Source organism: Danio rerio, chromosome 17 (genome assembly GCF_052040795.2).
Source record: "Danio rerio strain M-AB ecotype USA chromosome 17, GRCz13ab, whole genome shotgun sequence".
Lineage (NCBI taxonomy): Eukaryota > Metazoa > Chordata > Actinopteri > Cypriniformes > Danionidae > Danio > Danio rerio.
Genome location: NC_141037.1, coordinates 19,170,074 through 19,190,411, shown reverse-complemented (window position 1 = coordinate 19,190,411; position 20,338 = coordinate 19,170,074). Strand labels below are relative to the sequence as shown.

Sequence of the window (20,338 nt, the reverse complement as noted above, 5' to 3'; positions counted from 1 at the left end):
AAGATATTTCAACATAATGTTCCTTTATGCTGTTATTTCTATAGTAGGGGTGTGGTCTATTTATTCTTTTATACTTATTAAAAACTAAAAAAAATGTTGTATAATCATCCCTGACATGAACTGATCTTTAATAATGGGTATGCTTTGTTTACTACATTTAAAACTGACTAAAGATATTACACACAACAAAAGAAGAAAAGTCCCAACACTGACTGAAATGACTGAACACACACCCTCTGAAAATATGCAGACATGAGCAAAGTTCAGTCCAACTAACGGTGATTTGAAGAATCCTCCTGATTCTGAGAGAGAGAAATCTCACATAATCATTAATAAGAAACTTCTACAAAAAGCAAGTTAATGTATTCAGAAAAATGTGAAATAACAAAATCAGAGTACACTTCTTCAGAATGCATGGGGCGTCTCGTCAACATTAAAAGTCAACACTGGGGTTTTGGGGTCTCCCAGTTTGCTGCAGACTTGGCTTGATTCAAAAATAGAGCAGTGAATAAGCGGGTGGCAGAGCGCAGCTCCGAGAAACGTGTGGGGAAGATAGACGGCATACCAAGGTATTGATAAGAATGTATCCTAGCAACAAGCCCTAGTGTTTGACTAAAGGGCCTGCCAGTTCTTTAGTATTACACCTCCAGCCTCTGCCAAATGAGCTTTCTCTTTCCTTCTTTCACTCTCTCTGTTTTCTCAGCACACTCACATGAATTCAGCATGCACAGACTGCAGTTCAAACTAGAGAAATACTAGAGAAAACAGCATTATCCCAATACATTCTTCAACAGGGAAACAGTTTTATGCATGATCTATATGCTGTAAACATGAGTCAGTGTTTGATGGAACATCTTATCCTGTGCAATCGCATGATTACTTGGCAAACAGATCACACCCATAAAGAAGTCCAAATCTCAAAAACACACTATTACAGAGAACACTGTCACATGACATGGATTTCATTCCTCTACTTCTATGCCATTACATATTTCATGCTTTAAAAGTAGGGAGTGTTTTAAAAATTCAGCCGCACACTGTCTTGGCATACTTTAAAGGGTCTTGACATTCTGTAAAGGGTCTACGGATGAAAAATAGCCATTCTTGGCTAATTCTGGCACATTTTACAGTAATGTTTATTAATGTGCATTGACCCTGTAAACAAATAAACTAAACTAAACTGAATAGGTAAAGGAATCATTTGAGGGTTCTTTAAAGAGATGAAATAAAAATTCCTTTATTATTACTTTCTTCTGCTGAAAACAAAAGAGTCAATAACCAAACCCTTTTGGTTCCTATTGACTTTCTGTAATATTTTCCATATTATGCAATGCTAACGAATGTAATGTTCCACAGTAAAAGAAGGTCATACAGATGTGTAATTACATGCAAGTTATTGATGATAACAGAATTTATATTTATTTAGTCTCAAAAGGCAAACCTTTACGTACAAAGTACATTTAAGACAAATAAAGCTTATGTGTTTTACGTTCAACATAATTAGAAAGAAAGAAAGCTTTTAAGTCATATTTTTAGGAAAACATTAATTTAACCTAGGCTTATTCTGAAAACATGCCTCTATATACATTTCTGGAGACCGCCAATTACGTCCCAGGAACTATGTTTTTTTTTTTTTTTGCAAATCCGCCAGAGGCCACTGTGTACGCTTTTTCAGATCTCAAATTTCTCTTACGAGTGCCATTCGCACCTGCTGTTCTCATGTTAATTCACCAGACTGAATGATTGACTGACTGACTGACTGATTGACTGACCCACCCTCCCTCTTCCCTACACCCAACCAATAGTATTTTCAAAAGCACCGATTTACCTGCCCATGTGACGTGGTTATTTTAGACTTAATGCACAAAAAATAAAGTCTTATTACTCAGAAAAGGAACAGTACTACTCAAGAAGTTGCATTAGTTGAGGTATGCTTAGGGGATTGCTTGAAAACACTTACAATCATTATTGATTATGAACTCCACACCACACTCCAAAAAATATTTCTGCTGCTTGTTCAAACCACTTAGTAAAAATTAACTGAAACACCACAATTCTTGAATTTTTGTTTTATGTTTAATAAACTTGTAATTGTAAACAGTTAAGTTTTAACTTAATCCATTTGTGTTCTAACCCAGCATTTTTACATAGACTTGAACTAGTAAGCACCTACAAATTCACCCAGAACACCCTAGCACTTTGCACCACTTACATTTTTCAACCCAGGCACATTCTGAAAACGTACCCCTATATACATTTCTGGAGAGCTTTTTTCCCAGGAGCTACGTTTTTTTTTTTTTTTTTGCTGTTTTTGTTTTCAAAGATCTACCAGAGGCCGCTGCATATGTTTTTTGAGATCTTAAATTTCTCTCGCGAGTGCCATTTAAGCCTGCTGTTCTCTCGTAAATCCATCAGAGGCCGCTGTTGACTGATTCTTTTACTGACTGACTGACCGATCGACTGAACTAGCCTCCACTTTCCCTAAACACAATCAATAGTGTTTTAAAAAGCACAGATTAACCCACTCACTAACTTCCCAAAACCCAACAGCCAAATTCAAAAAGCAATTTAAAAAAAGAAACGCCCTCGTCTGATTTTTACCACATTTTACCACATTCTCATCCTGTTATTTACTTGTTTATTTCATTTTTTGGCTTCTATTTTTGTCTTACCCCCTTTCTGGGACTGCTCTTCACCAGACTCGAACCCTGCCATTGTGGTCAACTCCTTTCTGCATCTTAATTCCACCAACGTACATGGTGAACTAACTGGACAAAATGGTTACAACTGGAAAGCCGTCCAGACAGAGGTAAGCGGTCAGCTGGTAAACGCAAAAAGGAACAGCGTCATACCGCCCCATAGCATTTAATTAAAAAATTAAATGCAGCCATACGTACTTCCGCCTACATAACTCACGATTTCCAGAAATGTATATAGAGCTATGCTTTCAGAATGAGCCTATGTTAATATTTTCTACCAAAACACCGTGGCAGCACACTATGATGTACTGTGTACTACTACACTACTACCACCACAAATGTAGTTCTACTGTAAAGTGCATGATTCACAAAACCCAGGAAATCAAGTACTGAGTAGCGATTCGCTTCAGTTGAAGCCTGACAATGTCACATTAAACCCATCTGACAATTTGTAAACATTGCCATTGAAATATCATCTTACAGCAAATACTGTAATGCCACTCAAATTCATGTTCTCACAAGTCTGTCTTTACATAACAGCGGAAGGAAAGATTACAGTGTCTCTAAGGTCCTTCACCAAACAGGGTTTAGGCACTATAGATTTCAAGTGTGTAAAAGGAATATAAAATAGAGTAGGAATGGGACAGGAAGCAACGAGCAGGAAACAGAGATGCTCCAAAACTAGAAGACGCTCTCATACTCAAACAGAATGACGTTATGGCTCTATTCAGTTGGTGGTCTTTGAAGGACTCTTTCTCCTTTGTGTGCTGAACAATACCGTTGGACAGATGGTTCAAGCGAACCGAGGGCGCACAACCTCACACCCCCTCTAGACAGTCGCAGGGGTCCGTTAGCCCAGACTCCCCCTGTCTCCCCCTGTAGTTAGTAAGATCCATCCAAACACCTTCAAAACTGGTGACATGCACTACACTGGTCTGGATACTGTGAACATTGATTAAAAGTAGTTTAGCCAAGAAAAACACATCCTATTTTGAAATAATAAAGAAATTATATGTGGAAAGAAGCTATCAAGCTAAATATTTGAATTTCTCCACAAGGAATGTCAGAATATGGGCCTGTAGACATACATTATATGTGAGTGTTCAAAGAAAACTTTCTGGAATATCGAATTAACGGGAGACCAAATGTCCAAAGAAAAAAATTATTCAGCAATAAAAGACTCATCCGACTGGAATCATTCATGCTTGGCTAGTTTCCTCCAGAGGTTGCATGCCAAGACTAGGAACCTGAGTCAACAAGATCGGTGCAATGGAGCTGAAATCTGACCTTCCCTTTGACATCAACGAGTGCTTTAGGACCCGGGCTGCTCTCTGGAAAAAACTGACCCATTTCAGAGCTGGCAGGGAAAAGGGGTCCCATTAAAGGGACATTCACAATTCACAAATGCATTCTGAGCTATTACTGAAAAAGATGTGTCCTAATATTAGTAGTTATAACTACTCTAGATTTTTTTAACCAGGTCTAAGTATATCAGAATAAAACTGTTAAAATGCTAATGATAATAATATTGAATATAATAAATAATAAAGTGTATAACAAGAGAGTATAAGTGCAGATTAAAACTTAATTAAAAGTAAATAATTAAATGTTACAAATGTTACACTTTTTAAAATGAATTCATTCTGACAAACAGGCCATAATGGTATTGCTCTTAGGAATAGTCTCAAAATACAATTGTGATCTAATAAATTCCAAATTTTAGGTTTTGTAAATGGTGCTTCATTACTTCTGGCCATCTAAAAGTTAATAGCTGGATACCTGCGTATTAATCTAAATCTCTAAATCTACTATATGAAATAGCCTCGAAAACCTCTACAAAACACATGCTGAGTGCATTCCCCTCATGTGGTCCAGAAACCCAAACATTCTTCCTCTCTGTCATCTCACCCCCGGTGCCCTCCAGTCTCCTGACCCACTATCTCTGAACACAAACAGTGCTGTCCCCATCCAGCTTCACAGGATCAATCAACCAGCTGATAATTACTGTTGCTATGGAACCCACCAACTACCCAGTGGAGCTACCCGCCCCATGACCCCTTTTCCATCCTTCATATTTTGCACAGGATAGGAAAGAGAGGCTGTGAAAATGCTATAGAAAACAAATCCTTGTTCTATTAATTAAAAATAACATATTATAATGCTTTTCATAAAATAAATGTAATCAATCTTTGGTGTCCCCAGAATGAGTCTGTAAAGTTTCAGCTCAAATAAACAGATTATTAATTTTAGCTCATCAAATCTGGGTTTGAAATCCTACATATAGTCAACATGTCAAAAATGAACAGTAGTAGATTAAAGCTTTACATGTTCCCCCAAAAAAGACAAGTCGTTGGTGTAACTTCAATAAATTACGACAAATATTTCTGCACATTTGAATTGCGTTATTACAACTTGATTGAATTCTGTTATGAGCAATACGGTGGCTCAGTGGGTAGCACTGTCGCCTCGCAGCAAGAAGGTCGCTGGCTCTAGCCCTGGTTAGGTCAGTTGGCATTTCTGTTTGGAGTTTGCATGTTCTTCCCGTGTTAGCGTGGGTTTCCTCAAGGTGCTTCGGTTTCCCCCACAAGACCAAAGACATAGGTGAATTGAATAGGTTAAATTGGCCATAAAGTGTATTTGTGTGAATGCAAGATTGTATGGGTGTTTCCCAGTAATGGGGTGCAGCTGGAAAGGCATCCACTGCTTAAAACATATGCTGAATAAGTTGGTGGTTCATTCTGCTGTGGCGACCCCGGACTATTAAAGAAACTAACCAGTAAAAAAAAACAAATGACTGAATGAATGAATGAATGACTGTCTGAATGAATGAATGAATTAATTAATTAATTAATTAATTGTGTATATATTTCATATTTTAGGCAAATAAAGCCTGTGAGCAAAGTTAATTTTGATACATTAACCTCTTAAGGCCTAAGGTGTTCTTTTACATGCACTTTTTATTTCTCTTTGCTATTTGGGCTTATTGGAACCTAATTAGAATAAAAACCTAAGTATCATCTTTTGATATGATGTAGTTTTAGAGAAAAATGATGTCCGTATATGTGGACTCGTGGTCCGAATGTACATAAAACACTTTGTACTGACTGTTTTTAATACATTTTTTTGAACATGTTTTGAGTATCAGAGAGTAAAAACAAAATTTTTGCCCATTTTGGACAGCCAAAAATTGAGTTTGTGACATTTCATACGCTGCAAAACAGTTGCAGGATGACACTGTATGTCTGTAACAAAATATAAAACATTTAAAGTATTTTAAATAGCCACTTAAGAGTTCAAATGTGCTGTCCATGACACATATGTGGCCACTAAGGCCTAATGTCTAGTAATTTTCTTATAAATTACCCTGGTGTGTGAAGCTTACTATTAAGCCACTTCATTTCAAATTACCCAATTTGAATAAGTGGAATCTTACGTTATTTATTGGAGCTCAAACTGAAACTGCTTTAATGATGCTCTGCAATCTATAGGAATAATGGCTTATTTAAGGCTCATTGAATGGCTCATTCATTCCATAATAAAGCATGCTGGGAACAACGCATACACTAACCAGGTAGGTGCACCAACATAATTCCTTCATGTTGTCCCAACACAAAACAACCTAATGTTTTACAAAAATAAGCGGAATGAACATAAAGCAAATAAACTATCTAAACAAATGACAAGAATTGTGTAGTTTCAGCTCATTTTAAACATGTAATTTGAACAAGCAGCGACCATCTTTTTTTGAAGTGTTCATCAAATAGGACTTTTAATTGTGTTTAAAATCGTAAATTGGTGTTGCCTTATTCTCTTTACATTTTTTTTTAAACAATATCTTGTCTCAGACTACAAAAATGCCATTAAAAGTCACTTTGTTAAACCGCAGTGTTGAATTTTCAACATCGAACTTCGATAGAGCAGAGATAAAACTCCCATAATGCATTTCGCAATAAACAGAAAGCACTTGTGACTCACAAAATATGAAAACGGTTAATTAACGGACATTTTTTACAGTCTGGGATAATAGATAGATCTGATTATAGCTCTTAAACAAGGAAAAAGTCTGCTTTTGATGACATGCCCTCTTTAATTCAATCTGAATGTTCTTCTGCTTCAGTGGGCAGAAAATTCAGGCTTGTGTAGGCATGTGTAAATGTATTTATTCAGCGGTGACTTCATTACCTTACATCTGTTCAGCTCTCTGACAGGGTTAACCAGTTCACTGACCACAGCTGATGACATTTCTTCATTCTGCACATCTAAACTACTACAGAATTCAACAGTTAAACCCTGACCCCTCCGCCCTTTAGGCAGTATTCACTCAGTAACAATGTGAAACTTCCACTATTGTTGTCAAGGAATGTAGAAACTCTGGCCATCCAGCTTTTTAAATAGACACACGTTGCGATAACTCAACAAAAAAAGGGAAACTCATTTGGGATGCTTCATTTTTAAGCTTCAAAGAATCCATAGGCTAGGCATAATGGCTAAAGATTGAAAAGCATTATGGGAAAAGTACAGAACACAAAAGGAGATATTTATATTACAGGATGTCTTGGCTGCTTTTATCTATGTAACAAAAGAAAAATAGGACGCCCAAGCTCAGAAATGATTAAAGCACCGTTACAGAAATTTGTCCATGTTAATCAGAAATCCATTGACAGCTTGTAAGAATCAGACTGAAGTTTCCAGTAAAGCAGTAGTGCTGTTTATTTTTTAACTTACTTATATAGTATTAGGGCTTCATTCTGCTGTGGTCACCCCTGATAAAGCAGAAAATGTGCAGTGCAGTGTAGAATGCCTACTCTGAACTTATTTTCTATCAATAGTAACTCACTAAAAGATCATTCAGAAACTTCCCTGTAATCCTAACCCTTTCGGTTTGACTCAGATCAGACGGCTCTTTCCAGGAATGGCCAGGTCAGCTTTAACCGTTGGCAATGTGCTGAAGACTGGAGTGACAGAGGACGGTAGGTGTGATTACGTTCATTAACTTAAGAATCTGATTAAGGAGGTGATTCAGAGGATTCTCATTTAAAGTTCATTCATTTATTCATTTTCTTTTTGGCTTAGTCCTTTTATTAATCAGGAGTCGCCACAGCGGAATGAACCGCCAACTTATCTAGCATATGTTTTATACAACGGATGCCCTTCCAGCTGCAACCCATCACTAGAAAACACCCATACACTCCCGCATTCACACACATACACTACAGCCTATTTAGCTCATTCAAGTCACCTATAGCGAAGGTCTTTGGACTGTGGGGGAATCTGGAGCACCCGGAGGAAACATCACACAGAAACGCCAACTAACCCAACCGGAGCTCAAACCAGCAACCTTCTTGCTGTGAGGCGATCATGCTACCCACTGATCCACCGTAATGCTCCATGTAAAGTTCTGTGAGAGAAAATAAGGCATGATTTCTTCTTCCTAGTTCCCGATTGGTCAAGGCTTTCCTAACCATTATCATAACAACACAACCCAGAGCTATAAAACTATCAATACAACAAGCACAAATCACATCAAATCAGTGATCACAAAACCCCAACTCAAATAAATAATCTCAATGAACGACCTCACATTTGCATTTAGAATATGTACTATTGTTCAAATATTTGTGGATGGTAAATTTTATTTATTTATCAATAATTAATTAATGTTTTTTTTTTACTTATTTACTTTTTAAACAATTTTAATACTAGTGAAGTCATGCAAAAGTAACAAAATCACAATTATAATTCATAAAACTTAAAATAAATCATCATATAATATTAAAATAATAAAGAAAGTCTAAAAATCGTGGTTTCTATCATTTTAGGACATTTATTTACAAATAAGATAATAATTATAAACAATTTTATTAAGCAAGATTCTGATTTTTTTTTCTAGACCTTTTTTACACTTAAACCAATTATTTGGTGTAATTAAATTAAATAATAAAATTATAACAATAAATGTTATTTATTAGAAATTGAACTGTAATGTATTTTTAAGGAAACCTATAAAAGGAGTTTTATTTTCACCTGAAAGTGCCTTTTATTGGAAATGTAAATATGGAGTAGTACATTTGTTAAACAATAAAAAAAAATAGTACTAGTTGTAGAAGTAATAACATCAGTATTTTGAGAACACTACTGTATTGTCCAATAGAATTTTTTCTGTCACATTTTCTTAAAATTTTAAATTTGACAATTTTTCATAAATATATTTCTGTGTGAACATCAAATGTCAATAGTTTTTATTTAGTGGCTTTTACATTTGTCAAAGTGTTTAAACGGCACCTAATTTACCCCTTTTACAAGATAAGCCTTTGGTGTCTCCTGAATTTGTCTGTAAACTTTTAGCTCAAAATACTCATCAGATAATTTATCATAGTCTCCAGAATATGCCAATTTTTTGTGTCTGAATACCATGTAGCTGTTTTTGTAACCTGTAGCTTTAAATTAAAATGAGTTGCTTTTCCCCACCCATTGTTCCCAAGTGCGTGTCTGCTTCTCAGCATTATGTCAGATAAACAGCACAGTGACAGAGACAGACTCGGATGAGCTGAAATACAGCTCATTAATCAAAAATACCACAGAAGTTTATTTCATGTATTTTTGGTGGAGTTTATTCAAGCCTTTCTGAAATGATGAGTCACACACAAATGCCATTTGCAATACACACACAGACACATACATATTAGTGTTTACCGAAACTATGCAGCCATTGTGATTATAGTGGTTAGGAAACAGATTTTAGGAATTTTTTTTTACTTTTTTATTACACACCTGCTCTGCTTTCAAATGTTTTAGACTAATAAAACTTATAAAAATCACAAAGTTGGAACAGATGTTTTAAACCCAGATTATTTGCAAACAAATGTTCTCATACGTCACGTTGCTGTGGGCCTTAAAATCCTTTAGGCCCTATTTAGGTCCGATTTAGGTCCTATTTTAACATCAGGACAATTTCAAAATTAGACTTGTTGCGTTTCTATCAAACCAATATGACAGTGGACACTCACAGTCCTGTTCAAACAGCTTTTAAAAGTTGATTTTAATCATAGGTGCCCTTTACGACTCCACATTATATATACAAACAGCAAATGTCATTTTTTAAGATAGGATGGCTGAAGGAAAAGCTTTGTTATAACAGGATTAAATTATAGAAAGAAAAATGTTAAATTGTAATAATATTTCACAGTATTAACTGACAGCTTTTTCTACTAAATAAATGCATAAGACTCTTAAAAAACATTTAAAACCTCCAAATTTGTATACTGTCTTGACTGTAATGTACAAATGAGCCCATAATATTAACACACCACTAAACACCATCTTCCCCTCGGCCATAATCATCACTAGCATAATCTTCAGAGTTGCCGCTCCCAGGAGAGTATTTTGTAAATGTCAGCGGACTGAAGTGGGACAGCCCAATTACAGGCCCATTTAAAACTCGCTCTGGCAAAACCGCCTCACAGGGACTTGCATGCTTTGTAAGATTATTATTTTCTTTAAGAGGCAAAGGCAAGCAGCAGGGAACAAGCAATAACACAGTAAACTTCAGATTCAGCAGAACCAAAGACCCCCTCCGACAAGTCTGAGCAGTTGTTTTTAAAAGAACAATGGCGTGCGCCGACAGCTCAAAACGGCCTCAACCACGACACACACTTACAGTCACTCGACTTGCCGCTGAGTCTGGAGGAAAAACAGCTTTTAACTAGTATTGCTTTGATCTTTGCTGTTCGGTTACTACCTGAAAGCATGACTAAACAAGAAGTGACATGGGGAATTAAAAGGTGAGGTCTATATTTGGCATTCCCAGGAGAACAATTCAATTAAATTGGATTACGTGCAGGAATTCACGAGTTTCAGTTGTTGCAGAAATCTAATATAAAGTGCAAAAATATATAGAAATCACATATTTAACATATTTTCCATTCATGTATCTTATCATTGAGGAGTTCCTTAAAATACTGTAAAAATCTCTTCCCGTCTCGTGAACCCAATCTCGTCTCGTGAAGTAAGCGTCTCATCACACCCCAACGTTTTAGTACTCTTTTCACCACTGAATAAATGCAACAAATATTTCAAATAATTACAAAAATGCCAGTGCATATATTAATTTTCAACTATTAGAATTACAAATATGTACGTAATTATGTTATCTATAATTATTGTAGTGTTGGGTGTAATTAGTTACAAAGTAACTTCACTGTAATTTTTGCTGAAATAAAGATTCTTCAGTTTTCTTTTTTTGCCAATTTAATGACAGTTTCTTACAATATATTCACCTTAAATACCTTATGTATTTATATTCAACAGTTCTGTATAAATAAATTCAGAGAAGGAGAGAAAATGCATTTATTATATATATTGCAGAATAATAAAATTATTTTCACTGTAACTAAAGTTACATTTATCAATTGAATGATTGAAAAAAAAAATAGACTTTAACTTCTGAATAAAGCTAAAAGACATAGTTTGACTTAAATTGAAAGAATTTAAATTGTTTCATTTCTATTGTCTCTGCATTGGGATTTAAAGGGATTATAAGCAATATCGAGTCAAGAAATTAAATTAAATATGGAGTCATTACACTACTTTTCAGACAAAGTAAAAGCTATTTAAATACAACTTTAATGAAGTAATCAGTAAGTAATTACTTTCTTAGGTAACTTACCCAGCACTAATGGCCAGTGTAGGGCAAAGTTACTTTTGAAAGTAATGCATTACGATATTGAGTTACTCGTCAAAAAAGTAGTTGCGTTACTTTGTATCTGCATTGAGTTACTTTTGAGTTACTTGTTCATACCTGCCTGAGGCTTGATCTCTTTCAGAACTTGCATGGTACTTGTCTTTTTTTAATAGAGGCGCTCTGCATTTAACGACCCACTGTATAACCTACACTTTCACTTACCTTTAAAAAAAATAAGATAGAATAGAATAATGTTTCCTTCTGAGAACTTACTGATGCTATACATGCCATAAAAACACATTAATAAAATAGAAAAGCAATGTGCTTGCTATTTTAATATTTATGTCTCAAAATCACTGTTCAATAAGACTAATATCTTCTTTTCTTCCATGAGTTCAGAAAAATAAGAATACTTCTATCTCAGAAATGTTCGGCTCAGCCATCTTGATTTCTGTCTATTACTGCATCATTGTGATTACACTTATTTTAATTCAGCAAATAATTTTTTTAAATGAATTAATTAATTAAAAAACTCGCAATACATTTTTAAAAAAGTAACTCAAATATTTTTTAAGTAATGCGTAAGTTTACTCTGTACTTAAATAAAATAAAATTATCATGCAACTCACATTTCTTGTAATGCGTTACCCCCAGCACTATGGCCATATATCAGATTTCCGTTAGGGTTGTTAAAAAACGGCAAGCTATGTCTATTGTCAATGAATAAGAAAACATCAACTCAAGTTCAATCAAACACATGAAACTCAGAAAAAAGGGGTGACCTCTACACTGAAAGCTTTACTCGTAAATTGGGATCTGTTTTATGACAAGCCAGACATCTGTACCTTTGAGTGTCGCAGAAGGATTCTAAAGGCCTGATGGAGGGTCTTGAATGGGGGCAACTGAAGGCCTTTTCACTCCAGCCGTGGGAAGAGTCAGCCAGGACTGTTATCTGAACTCTGAAACAGAATCTCGACCCCAGCCAATAAACCTTCAGTCCATTGGTGGCTTGCTGGGGGGCCAGAGTCTTTTCAAAGCAGGACAGAAGCACTTTTACCCCTCAAAGGGAGAGATACATGACCTCAAAGTCAGGTCTCGGGATGACTTAAAGGCTTAGTTCATGGCAAAATGAAAATTCTGTCCTTGTTTACTCAACCCTAATGTTGGTTGAAAAGCCAAATATGTTCATCTTCAGAAGCACAGATGAAGATGTCTTTAATCAAATCTGAGATTGAAAGTTTGTTCACTCAAAACTGTGACGCTTCAAAACAATCATCAAGAGATTAAAAAACAAATCCATATGAATCGAGCGGTTTAATCCAAGTCTTATGACGACATAAAGTATATAGCTTTATAAGGTGAACAGATTTAATTCGCAAAACAAACATTGAACATAAACAAAAGCGAACACACTTCCCAGCAAACAATTTTGTGTTTAATAAATGTCGAATAGACATCTAAATGTAGATAGCTTGGCTAAAACCAGGCTGAACTTGGGCTGTCAGTGAAAATCTAATAGACATTTAAAATTGCTCAAACCTAGACTAGTCGTCAAATAAACAAAATAGACAGACTTTATATGTGTAGTCATTCATTTCTGTTTTTTTTTTTTTTTTTTTTTTGATGACTAGTCTAGTTTTGGCTTATTCTTAGATGTCTATTAGATTTTCAGTGACAGCCCAAATTTATCCTTGTTTTAGCCAAGACGATTATGTTTAGACGTCTATTAGACATCTATTAAACTTCTTTTAAAAACAAAAAATGCTTGTTGCCTAAAAAAATATGTTTGCTGATTGTGCTATTAATTTGAAATTAGCTGAAACAACACAATTCTTTATTTTTAGGGGAGGGACATCTTAATTTTTTATGTCCAATCAACTTGAATTTGTGCAAACTAATACTTTAACTAAATTCCATCATGTTGTTCCAACCCAAATCGATTGCATGGAACCCAACATTTTTTTCAGAGCATGAAAACAAACCTCATTGCTTCTAGCACATACTCACACCTGCAAGAATGAATCTCATTGGTTCTATGCTTCCATGACAGAATATTGGAAGCAATGAGTATGTTCACATGGACACCAATAATCCAATTTTAATGCAAATAAGACCATACTCTGATTACTAGTCTACTATGTAAACTGACTTTTGATTAATTTAATCTCATTAAGATATGCTTATTTTAGATGCATTATTAAAGTGCATTACAGACATGTAAACACCACAATCAAACTATTACCATCATGTAGGATTTTCGCCGCATTTTTTGATAGGATATTCCATAAACACACGGCAATAGCAAATAGTTTGACACTATTCTCTGCACCTACCGAGTCAGAGAAAGACTACAGAGACATGAATTGTGAAATGCTGAGGGTTTTTTCCCCATACGTCATGCGCTATCATATTTCATTAAAACTACACTCTTCAATAAGTTCATACCCACATGCAATATCTCGTTTGTCCTGGGAGACATGCATGAAATGTTCCTGAATGAAAGTGAAAGTGCCAAACTGCAGATAAAGTTGAAAAATTACAAATGAAACGCCCAAAATTAGATGAACTACAGTGGAAAGGTGGATAGCGTGCTGACGCAATGACGTTAATCGAATTATGTGCTATAACATGTAAAATGGGATCATGAAAGGAACATTCAAAAAGTAACTCATGTAAACACCTTAATCATAATATTGCCTTAATCAGATTAAGGTAAATAATTAGATTACTGATGTAAACTTAGTCATTGTTCGCTTACAAAAGTTTATGTCTGAATGAAAGAGTAATATAAATCTGTTTATCCCACTACATAAAGCAATAATATCTTCCTAAATCTACATCTAAAAATGAGTGAATAGTGAACAAATGTTATTTTTGGTGTGAACTAACACTTTAATCATGTAATGACTCTGAACTACAAAAATCATATGGTGGATTCTACTTAAAAGGAATAGGTCACCCAAAAATAGTGCCAATTTACTTTTGGCATTCATTTACTGACATTAAACATAAAGTAAAATATTTCAAAGTTACTAACATTTTTCATAATACCTTCTTTTGTTTTTCTTAGAGGACAAAAAGTCATACAGGTTTGTAACAACTGGTCCACTCAATAAAATAGTAATAATTTTGAACAATTTCAGCTATTGCCCTCTAGATAAAGACTTGTTTTGTTTTAAGAAGAAACAAAAATACTTCTTTTGAGGAGAAAAAAAGCATGAATCCTTGAACACAGCTTTTTTTATTTCAATGCAAGCCACGTATAAGAATTTTCACATTCGGTTTATAAGCAATAGGAAGCAGGAATGTTGTGCTGGTTGGTTGGCAGCCGGTGTTGGTTGTTTTGAGTTTTGTAAACAAGGAGAGATGCAACCTGTGGCTCAGATTAACTCATCAGGGGGTCAGGCCTGGGAAAGAGAACTCCAGCCAGCCTAATCTCCCTCCCTGACGAAACACTGACTTAAATACAACACTACCAGCAGTGCTACAATTCTGAGAATGCATCACAGTTCACCATTCACAATATTAAAATGAACACAGGGTTTTCTACCATTCATTTTCCCATTAATAACTAGCTGGCATGTTGCTAGAACATTGCTGCATGCTTGCTCAGATATTCTGAGTATTCTTTTAGCTTAGAAAAGACCATTAATTATTATTATAAGGAAAATATGTTACATAACCAAATTTGATAAATTATTCGACACACTGAGCTTTGGAATTTATATGGAATCCTACAAATTAAAAGTGTAACCCCATTGTAAATCACATATATGACCTAGGCATTTTTTTTTATTTAATATTTAATTAATTCTTAGGTTATTGCGAGAAAGTTTAATATAACAAACACAGCCATGTGTGATTCAAATATGATAGTTACATAGTAGTTACTTAATGTTTTTCACTGTCAAGGTTTCCCTAAACTCTCAAGTAAACAATGCACTAAAACTCTGAAGAAAATCCAAAATGGCTAATCTGTCTAAACCATTTGCAGTGCTCCATACACGTGACTGACAGCACTGATGCGGTGGCATCATGTCAAGATGGGAGGAAGGTTGGCCTGGGCAAACTAACAGACCAAAGATCAAACTAACAGACAAACTAAGGATCACTGAACAATTAGATGAAAGCAGCTTGGCAGGCATTGGACAAATTGCTCGCTAGCCAATAACAGGCATCTAAAGGAGGTAAAAATGCATGCAAAATCTAAAAGCATTCTTGGGATTCCTACGGTCTCTAACACTGAATATGAAAAATCACATTTTTACTCACATTTCTCAGACTAAAACAACAGAAAGCCACATCTTCAATGATGTGCTTCCAGCTGACACTATTAGCACAAGTAACAGCCATTTTTCTGCTACAGCTACTGTATGTGCCGCACTAGAGCTGTGCTTGTCATCAATCACATGGCAAGTAAGTACTGGTATGAATTGAGAATCTACTGTTAGTCTTTAGGGAATTTTTGCTGATGGAATACTGTTTGCCTGCTAAGCGAATATGGCTAATATGTTCTTATATTTTCACTAAAAAGTGCATATTATGAAATATAACCACCTCCTTTTGCACTGGAAGCATTATGATTTTAAAGTAGATTTTAGACCTTGCAAAGAATTACACTGAATTGAATGCTAATATTGATATTTCTATAGCAATTAAATTCATAGCAGTTTTCTGAATATATGGGGTGGTTGTATTGTATACATACAATGCTCAGCATAAGTGTGTACACCCCATTTTGAAAATGAATATTTTAATAATTTCTCAGTAATTATAGACAAAAAAAAATAAAATAAAAATTGTACATTATATATTGCTGCCTAGGGCGATAAAATCGGTATCAATATTTATTGACCAAACACCATTGTCAATATCGATAAAAAAAAAAGATTCAGTATGAATTTTCGATATGAAGCGCAATAGTTTTATTAAAATGTGGCTGCTGAGCACGCGCCTTGGAAGCAATGCCAATAAGATTAGAGTGTGTGTTTGTCATATCCAATGGAGGCACACGACTTGCAAGACGTGGGAGCCGCACCTAGTTGAAAATATCTGAACTTTTCTGAATATCGTGAGTGCACAGTAATTCACGTAAGTAGAACTAACCAATCTGCTTTACACTTTGTATGGAATATACACATTTCAGTAATAATGGCAAACTGATTCCCTCATACAAACACAGTGCACCCAAACACTGCAGTGCTTTTTACTTTTCTCCATAAACTTGTAATCTGCAGCAATGATTTGTCTGTTTGTCATCCTCTGAGCAAATGGTTGATAGTCACCTAGTTACAATAAGAAGCCAGGGGAGTCCATTGTAAATGGTCAAGGAAACCACGCGCACGCGCTTGTCACACAATGACAACACGTATGCCATATAGTAGCAATGAGGAGATTGTAAATAAAAAGGATGTAAAGATGTTGCCAGAGTGGCTTTTTGGTTTCTTTTCTTGTGCATTCCAGCCACTAGCAACCCATCTGAAAGATTTTATAGCATATGGGATTATGTAGTCATACAGCTTCACAATTTGTAATGTTGCAGTATGTATTTTAATAATGATGGTTGGTTCCTTTACTTGAAAGCTCAGATTTGATTATCATAATTTGTGTTTGAGGTTTACTGTATCATTATTTTTTACACCTTAAAGTTAAATTTGATTGTTCAGCATTTACACGTTACCATTGCACATGTGAAACATTTTATTTATCAAGTTTAAGAGTCTCTTTAACGCTTACATTTATATTATTATAAAGAGATCAAATTTTTTGTCTAAATTTTTTGCTGTTGACTATTAAAACTATTTGCCTTAGTGATGTTGATAAATTAAAGTGGGTAAATAAAAAATACTAATATTCCTAAAAGTGCAGTATTGTAAAAAATATTATGGATATCGAATGATATGAAACATGATATCGTAATAATTTTTTTTTGCAATATCGTCCAGCCATGTTTCTGCCTTCAATTGTTTAAGTTGAATCAAATGAATAATAAACTTTTCAAGTCATCTCACCTTATATCAACCAAACTGATTAAAAATATTAATAAACTTTGTATAGTTTTTTAAAAAAATGTTGAAAACTGATTAGTGTATTAAAATAAGTTACATGAAAACATTTGTGATCATGACTTTTTGTGATAAACTTTTTCAGTACAATATATTTTTGGTGCATTTTAAAAAAAATACTGATTTATTAAACATATATATTTTAAAAAATTACATTTTATTCAACAAACATCTTTAGAAAATGAAATAAACTACATTTAAATTCAAGCAAAATTTGAAAAAAAAATTATAAACGACAAAATTTCAACAAAATTTGATATATTTTTGCTTCTTTTTTACATTTTTATTTAATATTTTTCCCTAACATATGCATTTGAGTGTTCCTTTTGGAGTGATCTTCAGTTTTGTTGTTAGATTATCTTCCGATTTGGCTTCAGTCCTGGCTGATCTAATGTATATGCACAAATATAATATTGTAAAGTATCCAGCAGAAAACATTTATTTGAAAGATATATTTGTGACCACTGTATATGAAAATAAAAAACAACTATAAGGCTCTTATTGTTTCTGTAAAACGTACTTAACCCTTGTTTAAGAGATGCACACAGATATATTGGAACACGTGTATCAAGGAACAGTAATAAAAAACGCATTACTGTTTGGAATATGGCCAAATAGCCAAATATGACGCTATGACATCAGATAATTTGCTATCTATCTATGCAAACCAAAGGTAAACACACAAAGTACAAAACGTAATTGTACCTTCAGACACTAGTGAATGATACACACCCTCTGTAGGGTCAGCACCAGTCAAGACATTCATATTGAAAAAAGTACTTGTAGTATTCTAAGTACATGTTAAACAAAGAATCTTGAAAATGACCCAACAGTGATAATAAGAAATACCTCAAACCACAGACGAATGAAGTAAAGCTGTTTAAAAAGCCATCAGGTAATAACATTATGTTTTAAACCAATAAATGCAGGATGCCAGAATAAACATTTTAAAATCTCTCAGACAGCAAACCTTTAAACGGTATATCAATTTCCACCACGATTGACTTTCTCGGCTGTTTGTAAGAATGAAATGCCTGCTATCTCAATGAAGTGTCTGATACCCTATTGACAGAACTGACAGCGTGTAGCAAACCCACAAGGCTAAGAGAGCATTAAATCCTCATTAGTTCTGACTTCACGGGTGAAGCAATTATAGGGCAATAGCATCTGTTTAGTTAAGTTGTTTGGTCATGTGTTAATTCTGTCATATTTAAAGTCCACAAGTCCTTGTATAATCTGGTCTTCTCTAGAAACTCCTAGTCTCAATGAATGTTATTCCCCATCAACATTACAGAGTGAAAATCTTTTTCTATATATAGATGCCAGCGCACACAATTACATACTTTTAATGCAACAAGTTCACTTAAAAAAATCTGCACAAGATTTTTTTAATGCATGTTTTGTTGGTGATTTATCAAATACCAATTATAGTTCATATCATACCAATAATAGTTCACACAAAAATCTATGTAATTCACTCACTATAAGACCATCCAAAATGTAGGCGGCTTTTAGATGAAACTGTGGTCTTAGGTGATTCGTGAAATTCAAGTCAATGGCTGGCTAAAAAATAAAAAATAAACATAAACGGGCAATCGAAATTGGTACCTGCAGTTCCAGATGACAAACAGAGGTCTGATATCATGAAATGATCTGTGCAAGAAACTGCACATTATTCACAACATTTAACTTCCACAGCTCTGGTAAACAGTGCTGGCAAAGGTGTGTTACTTCAAAAGACCTCAATGTGTCATCAGGAGCCACAGGTATTTATTTTGTTTTCCCTAGTGTGTTTTTTGGAAGTCATGGTAGCTGCAGACATGCATTTAATAAATCACCAAACACTAAAAAGTGTCTTTAATGTTCTACTTATGTAAAAATATTACCTATAGAAACTATTTTTATTTTTGTGTGATGCTTTTAAAGAGATAGTTCGCCAAACACTTAAAAATCTGTCATCAGTTACTCACCTTTCACTTCTCACTAACCTTATCTTTCTGTTGAACAAAAAAGAAGTTATTCTGAAAAATGTTGGAAACCTATAATCATTAACTTTTATAGTAATTGTTGTTGTTTTGACTTTGGAAGTCAATGGTTACAAGTTTCTCACATTACTCAATATATCTTTTGTGTTCAGCAGAAAAAGAAAATTTACTCAAGGTTTGAAACCAATTGAGCTAGAATGAACCCAGCAGACACACAACATCATGAGACATAGGCATGTGCTGGTTTAAGATTCTGACAATATGATAACCTTGGATATAAATATCACGGTTTCACGATATTGTGATCACAGCTATAAAATATATTATTTTTATCTGTCTAGGTAAAAAACTAAAACTTTTCCCCCTTTGAACGCAATATATTTTATTTTCAAAAACATTTTAAATATTTTGGAGCAGTAAACATGTCAGACTAAATCATTCAAATAAATCATTGACTTCTGATGTGTTCATTAGTTTTAAAAACACAAATTACAATTTAGAACTGCATCTTTGGATATCTTATCTTCTGGAAATACTATTGTCCTAAAAAACAAACAAACAAAAAAAGTTAATAAAAAAAAAAATCATACACATACTGTAGGAACGATATATCTGAAATTTTGACAGTTTTAAAACCTTAACTTGTCCAAACCGTGGTATACTGTACTTTGAAAATGGTTATCGTCCCATGCCTAAGACGTTCATATTAGTTTACATTTAGGTCACCAACATCTCAGAACAATGTTATTTTGATGTCCAATAATGACGTGAAATGATGTTGATATTTGGTTGATTTTAGGTTGTGTTAGAAAGTGACTAAAATCCAACTGAGCCAACATTTATATCCAGCGTCATATTGACCTCAAATACTGACATTTATTTGTCAGGTACGGCACCCAAAATCCAACA

At 34.4% G+C, this 20,338-nt stretch overlaps 1 protein-coding gene across 7 annotated transcripts in view; it reads right to left on the bottom strand.

Moving 5' to 3' along the window:
- Positions 1-20,338, bottom strand: part of ccdc85ca (coiled-coil domain containing 85C, a) — a 115,485-nt gene that overhangs the window by 52,781 nt on the left and 42,366 nt on the right. The window contains exon 2 of one of the 7 annotated variants that reach the window (XR_015512774.1): positions 17,769-20,298. The gene's annotated coding sequence lies outside the window, so the exon portion shown is untranslated. 7 annotated transcript variants of the gene reach the window in all.